General features: G+C 41.6%; 1 long non-coding RNA gene across 1 annotated transcript; it reads left to right on the forward strand.

Annotated features, from left to right (window-relative positions):
• The first annotated feature begins 3,299 nt into the window (after nt 1–3,299).
• Nucleotides 3,300–8,868, forward strand: LOC308306983. The gene is made up of 9 exons (XR_013963191.1): nt 3,300–3,406; nt 3,629–3,743; nt 4,408–4,608; nt 4,744–4,905; nt 5,019–5,145; nt 5,727–5,843; nt 6,287–6,398; nt 7,178–7,240; nt 7,731–8,868. It is a non-coding gene; the product is annotated as an uncharacterized lncRNA (long non-coding RNA).
• The last annotated feature ends 287 nt before the right edge of the window (nt 8,869–9,155 follow it).

The following is a 9,155-nucleotide window of genomic DNA, read 5'->3' on the forward strand; positions in this document are numbered from 1 at the left end:
GCATAACAGCCTAACATCTGTTTAGCAGTGTGTGGTGTCTTTTTTTGAGACATCCAAGGCATGGATGTGTTTGTAATGACAACTAGTAACACATTCATGAAAAAGAAAAATCACTTTTGACCACAATAAATAGTGTACAAGCAATATGCTTATGGGCTCCAGTCTATGCTCTGAGGGCTGCTGGCTTCGGCTGTGGAAATCGGACAACAGGAGCATTTCTGCCTAATAGACCCCATGGACAGTAATTTTGGATCAACACAAGTAAGAAACACAGCCTAGAAGTGATTTAGGCGGAGTTGTCCTTCAATTTCCAAGTGCAGCGGTTCTCAAACTATGGGTCGCGACCCAAAGTGGAAGGAAAAAAAGACGATGTCCCTCACTCGGATATTACACCAGGCAGTCGTCTCGTGCATCAACTGACGACGATAGGCCGTGCTTCAATACACAATGTCACATCATGCATGTATAATTTGGGGGGCTGCGTCCACGACCAACGTGAAACCTCTCTCTCTCTCTCTCTCTCTCACACACACACCCCGACACCACACACACACCCACACACACACACACACACACACACACACACACACACACACACACACACACACACACACACACAACTAGGCAGGAAATATTATTCATATTAAAGAGATGGAAAATTCAATGGAGTTGGTCCTGAATGACTGCGACACTTGTAAGTGTGAAAGGTCACTGAAAATATTGAAAACGTGACCTTTGGGCCTAAACAAATCATGAGATATTAGAAAAACATCAAAGGGATGGTGGGGGTGATCATCACTTGGATCTCAATACATAAATATCACAACACTGACCTCATCAAACCCTACATAGTCATACATGGAGATGACTGGATCATCACCTAGATATCCATATGGAATGACAATGACTCAACATCTCATGTCACCCTCGGGGATCTCCAAATATGGGCATATATGGGCCCATATATAGGTAATGTCCATATGGACACATTCGGAGATCCCTTATGTGTCTCTCCATAGATGGAGCTGACTATAATCACCTGCCATATCCCTGCCCATATATGTTTCTATGCATATATGGAGCTGACTATCTGATCCTCATATATGAAGATCACGTCACTGATCTCATCAAACACTGGCCTACGTCATGTTGTAGTCATCAGATGGACTACACTTTAACTTTATGCATCGGGTGGAAGCAGTTTAGCCTCAAATACTTCCATGTGTTCAAGGGCATGGTCATTTTAGTTCCTACAAAATAAAACAGATGAGGTGTAGTTTAGCTTATTCTTTTAAGATGCAAAAATAAATATATATGTGAGTGTACTTTTCAGAGTAGCAATTGATTGCTGTTCAGGTGACAACAGATTGAATATTAACACAATATCTTAATGCTACTAAGTCAAAGAGAGTCAGTTAGTGTATAAAACGACTGTTTTTCGGTATAAAAATGAACTCTGCTCTGGCCAGGAGAATTTGGCAAATCTTTTATGGCCTGGGAACAAGTTTATTAATGGCCAACTATTTTCCTACGTTGATTCAACCATATTTTGCTATCTGGGTAGTATCAATATTCAAGTAGTAGTAGTATTAATATGCAGCTGGAACAGGGGGTCCCTGGAGCTCCGGGGGTCTTGGGAGGGGTGGAGGTTGTGGTTTGCCAGGCAAGGACTGTGTGTGCAAAGTTTGGCATGGTTGGGGCAACGGTGGCAGAGATATGAGTTGGGGAAAAGTGTGACGTGACGGACAGCCAGCATTTTCACGCGACAGGACCAACTACATCGGACTCAATGTCAAAAATCAAGTCAGAATAAGTGTATTTTATCTGAAAAAATATATAATTGATGCTGTGTGTTTTTTTATAACATTCCTATGTAAAATAAAATCCGGATTTATTAATATAATTATAGGCTATTAATGATATTATTAAAATTATTTATAGTATGTATTATAATTATAATAGTTGTAATAATTATTGTTATTATCATTATCAATCAATTTATTATCTAATATAATCTTTGCATAAGTGTTGTTCATCACATGAGAAACAATGCATTGTTGCATCAGCAGTTACAGGGTTAAGTTCGCAAACTTGGTTAGACCAGTGACATCACACAGAGTGACATCACACGGTGCTTTGATGTGCCTGCAGAGTGAAACTGGATTGAACCGGTTTGTTTGAATTGACTCAGTGACTCACTGCCACTGCTAGTGAGTGTGAATGCAGGCTGAAGGCTCTCTCATGGACTATATTTATATCTCCTTTTGGTAGGTGAAATTTAAACAATACTTAACCACTGGATAATGTATGTTAAGAATGTTGTCTGTGGTGTTTTTGTTTGTGGTGTTTCCTGAAGGGCCCATGCTAACCAGTAGACAAATACAAAGCTAATGCTAACTGATGCTAAAGTTACAGTACATCCTAAAGGAACTGAATGTTCCAACTGTGTTGAATAACTTATACTATGCCCTTTTGATAGAAGTGGCAGTTTTTTGGTTTTGTGTTATCATAGGTGCTTTGCTGTGTACTGTAGTATGTGTGGCTAACAAAGCTAACATTAGTTAGCAATTGTTCCATGTTAGCAGCATGTGTTGTTTGTAGCTAGCTAGCTAATGTCAATGTGCTAGTTGTTCAATGGTAGCAGAGAGTGTACAAATGGAACCAAACAACTCCTAACAGGTTAATTTGGTTCCATTTGTACACTGTTAGAGTTAAGGGGAGACCTTGACATTTTAATCTGTTGTTGACTGTTAGCCCCCAAAATAATCACATTTGAACTGCATGGGGAGTTTTGGGGACCTCCCAAAATATTCACATTTTATGGGGACCCTCCACCCACCAAGCACTTGGACTGCAGTGAGCTTGTAGATCTGCTATTTTCACATTGCCTCTTTCTTATATCAGCTGACAATTTGGCCAATGTTTGACCAGTTTGTATTTAGTGTTGTTTACTTTTGATGTTAGATCTTATAGTGGAGCTGATGTTAACACCACTGACACCAGCCAGACAAAATGACACATCTGACACTCAAAGGAGGCATGTGCTTGATCCATCATCATTTGTCAGATCATTTCATTTAATTTCTGGAATCAAATTGGTTTAATTAATTGATAACGTACGTGTGTGTGTGTGTGTGTGTGTGTGTGTGTGTGTGTGTGTGTGTGTGTGTGTGTGTGTGTGTGTGTGTGTGTGTGTGTGTGTGTGTGTGTGTGTGTGTGTGTGTGTGTGTGTGTGTGTGTGTGTGTGTGTGTGTGTGTGTGTGTGTGTGTGTGTGTGTGTGTGTGTGTGTAATTGATAATGTGTGTGTACACTGTAGGAAGAGTCCTTCAAGGCGTGTTAAAGAGGACTACGCAAATCACTGCCTTGTTTCCATACCTGGCCGATCCCTAGGGCACTTTGGGCTATGTAAGTACATAATACAAGTCTAACTTCTTTACTCCTCACTCCTGGAATTGAAATCCTGGAGTGAGATTTCAACTAAATTTCAAAAAATGTTCTATATGCTGACCCCAACAAGTTGATCGCCACAGATGTCAGACCTGTTGACCTTGATTTTAGCAATTCTCCAGACAAGGGCATGTGTTTAGTTTTTTAAGGAGAAAAATAAAACACGTTCTTGTTTTTTAGGAGCAGTATTACAATCCAGTAGATGGGAGTGGGTTTCTTGCATGGAGAGTTAAAACACTTCAAAACGAAGCCTCAGAGGGACAAAAGAAGAGAAGAAACACTCAGCCACTGACAGGTATGTGATTTTGATTATAGTTTGAATTTCACATGTTAAGTTATTTTTTAATGTGCAGGCCTATAGTGCATTTTTGCTACTGTGGTGGGCATCGCAAGGGGGTCCAGTAAAAAGACAAGTGGCCCTCTGGTGTAAGGGGTATAAACTGTCTTAACGTTTTTGAGAAACTAAACCCAACATCACATTGTAGCAAATCGCGTGGGTGCCCACTAGGCCACTTGTTCCCAAGCAGTGGGTCGGGATCCATATGTGGGTCGCAGACAATTTTTTTAACGTCCCTTATATTTGTATAAAAAAGTAGTTAGTGAAAATGGCCTAAACTAGTGAAAACAGCAGATCTACAAGCTCACAATGCGTCGCACCGCATTGTGAGCTTGTAGATCTGCTGTTTTCACTAGCTTGGGTCCTGGGCAAATGTCTAATTTCTCTTGAGCTAATAGTTTGGGAACCACTGCTCCAAGCCATGGCCCATTGGTCAGAACTAGTCCCAAGTCCCAACATACCTTTCTCCTAACCCCTACAAGTACATACCTTTCTCCTAACCCCAACAAGTTGATCGTCACAGATATCAGACCTGTTGACCTTGATTTTCGCAATTCTCCAGACAAGGGCATGTGTTTAGTTTTTTTAAGGAGAAAAAATAAAACATGTTCTTGTTTTTTAGGAGCAGTATTACAATCCAGTAGATGGGAGTGGGTTTCTTCAGCTAACGACAGAAACCCAGTGTCTTGAGGGCATCGCACTGATGATGGTCAAGGAGAAGATGAAACAGACCTTCACCCATCGCCAAACAATGGTTCATGACCCAGTGAAGTCCTCTGAAATATTCACCACCTTTACAAGATTTCTTGACATTGCAGGAATGGTATGTCGCTCTTGAACTGTCTTGCCTTAAAGTCAAACTGAAATAAAAAATGACTTTAAACAGATCACATCCCTGGTCATAGGGTGAACCCATTAAAATGTATGCCATGTTGTTTGTATTCCATCCTGTCTGCAGATACAGGATTTTCTGATGTTTGGTGATGACATCGCTGCAGAAGTGGCCTACTTACTCACTACATGCAGTAAGTCCTTGAACAAAGCTGTGGACTCGCCCAGACAGGCGACCATGTAGATCTGCTTCATAATGCTGAATCCACAACAGAAGAACTGGAAAATGGTACGCTGGAATTAAAGGAATAATACTAATGGAAGAGGGGATGGTTTTGAAACCAAAATGTAAACAGATTTTAGTAAAAATGTCTTTGTTTCCCCCCACCCTTTTATTTTCAGGATGGGACAGTGAGATGTCCTCCATCTTGCCTTATCCACCACATGCCACCCTCACCTCAAGGCCGCAACGAGACCAGGAAAGCTCTCAGCCCGACAAGCCATTGACCACCTTTTGAAGTTTATCTAGGTAAGGTTACAGTTCAATTAAAGTTTTTAAGATGGCTCACTGTACTGTCCCTAATATTCACCCTTAAAACTATACTTTTCTGAAATTATGCGATGACCATGCTCATCTGTAATCAGCGACTGCCCTGTGATATGTGTCTGCTTCTAAATCTAAATACAGAATGAAGAAATTCAAAAACTGTCCTGGGTGTTCCCAAAATTAGATGCTAAAATGACAAAAAGTAATTTTGAAATTGGAATATCTCTTTAAGTTACTCTAGACCCCCGGGTGTGTTGTTATAAATATACCCTACCCTGGCTGGGTCACCCACCATTCACAAAAAATGAAGCATAGTGTTGCAGTTGTCAATTCTGTCAGCTCATTTCTTTGTCTCACTTGAAACTTTACATTTTCTGTTTACTGGAGAGATGGGGAGAGAAGGTTGCCATTGAACAATCCCTGCTACTGAGAAAATAAATATTCCATAGCAATGGCATAGCAATGACTGTTATCAGAATATAGCGCTATTTAACACTTATTTGTTGTTACTCAACCTTTGAATATGTTGGGATTGCCATAATATTTTTTCCTCTTCATTCCAGGCATTGAACACCTGCAAGCTCTACAGGGACTTGTTGAGATGGTTGGGGACATGGAGATGGCAGATCCAATGTGAAAAGTTTATGTGTTGGCCATTGAGGTGCAAGAGCTATATCCAGGTATGTATAAATGTATTATGGATTTTACATTTTTGATGGTACGATTATAGTCCAGGTAAAAATTTGGGAGGTAGACGAACATGTTCAATATACATTTCACACTACAGTGAGAAGATTAACTATCTTAACTATATCCCATACTACGCGTTGTGATCTGTTAGAGCTAGAAAGTTAAGTTTCCTTTAGGCCTGCTTTACACTGGCAGTCAAATCCAGCCTAAATCAGATCTGAGTCACATTCAGATTGGAATCTGATTGGCTTAAATGGTCACATGGAACCAATCAGATTCCAACCCGGATGTGACACAGATCTGATTCAGGCTGGGTTTGGCTGCCAGTGTAGTCTGTTTCCATGGTCCACTTGAAGAGCAGAAACTTTGTGAAATGTGTTAATCATGGAATCTCTGTTCACTGGCTGTGGACTCTGTGTTCTCGTTGGAACAGGTAGCCATTCACCACAGTGCTAAGAAGGACTGCAGTCGCCTGTTCCACCAGTTGTTTGACAAATTCTTCACGACTGAAGAACTGAAGGATGCAGTTGTCACAGGGAGGCATGGTGTTGTTCTAGCCCTAGAATGTCTCCAATATTCGGTCGATTGACTCTCCGAGTAATCCCTCAGATGTGGAGCCATAGAACGCTCCCATGGCGCGGCGGTTAGCAACTAATCTGCGCGGCACTAAAGTGCTGCGCGCTACTTGTGTACTCACCCAATAATTAATTCCTCAGCCTGGGAGAAAGACATTGTCCTATAGTGTCATATCCATTTGAAAGTTCTGGCTGAAAACATGTACTTTGTAAAATATCACCACTTATCACGAGCCAACACGGACGACTTACACGACCGGGCGAGGGGCTCGGAATGACTGCTGGACTGAATATATGGAAACATCCTTTTGGAAGTACAAAAGTACGGGGCACACAATCACGCAGGTGGTGTGATTAGTCACCCCACGTCAATCACAAGCACCTGTCAATTGTGTGCCCCGTACGTTTTGTGCTTCCAATAGGATGTTTCCATATATTCAGTCCAGCAGTCATTCCGAGCCCCTCGCCCGGTCGTGTAAGTCGTCCGTGTTGGCTCGTGATAAGTGGTGATATTTTACAAAGTACACGTTTTCAGCCAGAACTTTCAAATGGATATGACACTACAGGACAATATCTTTCTCCCAGGCTGAGGAATTAATTATTGGGTGAGTACACAAGTAGCGCGCAGCACTTTAGTGCCGCGCAGATTAGTTGCTAACCGCCGCGCCATGGGAGCGTTCTATGGCTCCACATCTGAGGGATTACTCGGAGAGTCAATCGACCGAATATTGGAGACATTCTAGGGCTAGGTGTTGTTCCAGAGCTCGAGGGCAAACATATGCTGGACCCCACCAAAGTGGAAAAGATTCAAAGTAAGTTTATCTTACACTTACACGTTTTGTAAAGTATATTCCGATATACAGTATGATGTCACCATTGCATTGGTTATATGTGGGAAATAATGTGTCTGATACATTGTGCAGTAGTTAGTAAAGAAATGCTGCCCAGCTTCAACATGATGTTGCAGTGGTGAGAGTCTCTCCCAGTCTAGTCAAATACTGTTTAATGTAATATTGTAACATCCCCCACTGACTGAGCAAAGGACCGAACATGGGGACAACTAGCCCCATATAGAACCTCACTCTCCCCTGCATACCGTTGTGCTCCTCGAGATGAGGTCGTAAGCGGATATCCCTATGCCTCCACAAAAAGTAAAGGTAGTTCCATGCTCCCAGAGTATGATTTTCCATCCCGCGGTGCATAACAGTATGCAGCAGAGGTTCTATATGGGCTAGGGGAAAACATGTTTAATGTGCTATTATAGCTAATTTCATCTTCTCTGTCTCCAATCTTACGGTATAGCACCGAAGCTGGATGGAAGGCAGTATCGGTGGACTGGTTGGACAACGCTGAGGTGATTCACCGCAAGGGGAAGAGCAGGCTGTTCTTCCTGAGAAGACTGGGATCGTTTAGCCACCAAACTGTTATGCCAGGGTTTTTTTTTTAAATTAATGTGGAATAACGTGCTGGGGAGGAACTGAGCGAGTGACACCTTCAACTCAACAGACTGGTGAGGAAGGCGGGCTCCGTTGTTGGGTTCTCCTTGTAGGGGGTGGAGGATTGGCCAGGGTGGAAGCTGGACACAAACTTGAAGAAATCCTCCCACCCCCTCCACCTTAAGACAGAGGAGCCGATAGATTAATCTACCCAGGACGGAGATGTGAGAGACTGGGAAAGTCCTTTGTGAATGTTATACAATGAGAGAGAGACACAGCGGTCGTTTGGACAACTGTAACTTAACTGGAATAATTGTTACTGACTGTTCCTGTGCGGCTTTGCTGGGAGTCCAGCCCATGTCACTTCTGCTTTTTTGCACTGACCAATGGACATTTTGCATTCTCTGTAAGTATGTGCCTGTATGTTACAGTTTTTTTCGATTGCTAAAACACATTTTTCAAAACTGTACGTTTGTTTCAAAACTGCACACACAAAACTCCAAACATCAAACACAAATTGCTAAACCCTGGCATCCCTTTGCAAAACAACTCTTTGCCATCAAATCTCTTAACATGTTCACAAAATGGAACTCGTGTTTTCATTTGGTAAACACAGCCATATTTTCACATGACACACACATGCATTCATTGAATAAACACAACTAGCTTTTGGCTGAACACTACCAAGCATGAACAGAACACTGAAGAGCAAAATTGAAAACACAATTGTCGAAATGGAACACACTGAATGAATGTCAATTACTCTGGTAAATGAACCAATTCCCTTTTTGTAAAATGACCCAGTGTATGCCCACTTCTCTCATAGACAAACATAAAACAGCACACAAATATGCAGACAAAACATTTTATTGACTGTAGGTCTAAAGGTTTACCCCCAAACACTCCAAACAAGCCCACAACGCGTTGTGTGCTTGTAGATCGGCTGTTTTCAATAGTTTTGTGCGACAGTCTTGTATGATGTAGCAGGGCTTTTCTTTACCAAAAGCCGTACACATTTGAAACTTGGAGATACAAGTTTTCTGACCGACAGTGACGATATTTTAGTGATTATGTTGCGAGGAAAACATTGAGCCATTACATAATAGCCATTTTGGTTAGAACTGACTGAAAATAACTTTGTACTTCAAGTTTAAAATTATACTAAACTAGAAAAGAAAATTTCCAAGAAATTTTAAGTGTGCCTGCAGCTCGCTAAGTCTGTGCAACCTTGTGTAGCGGTTGGTGTTAGCATTAGCGTTACATTATTTAACATTGGCATTAGCATAGTGGC

The sequence above is a fragment of the Nannobrachium achirus genome (genome assembly GCF_963921795.1).
Source record: "Nannobrachium achirus genome assembly, chromosome: 21".
NCBI classification, from domain to species: domain Eukaryota; kingdom Metazoa; phylum Chordata; class Actinopteri; order Myctophiformes; family Myctophidae; genus Nannobrachium; species Nannobrachium achirus.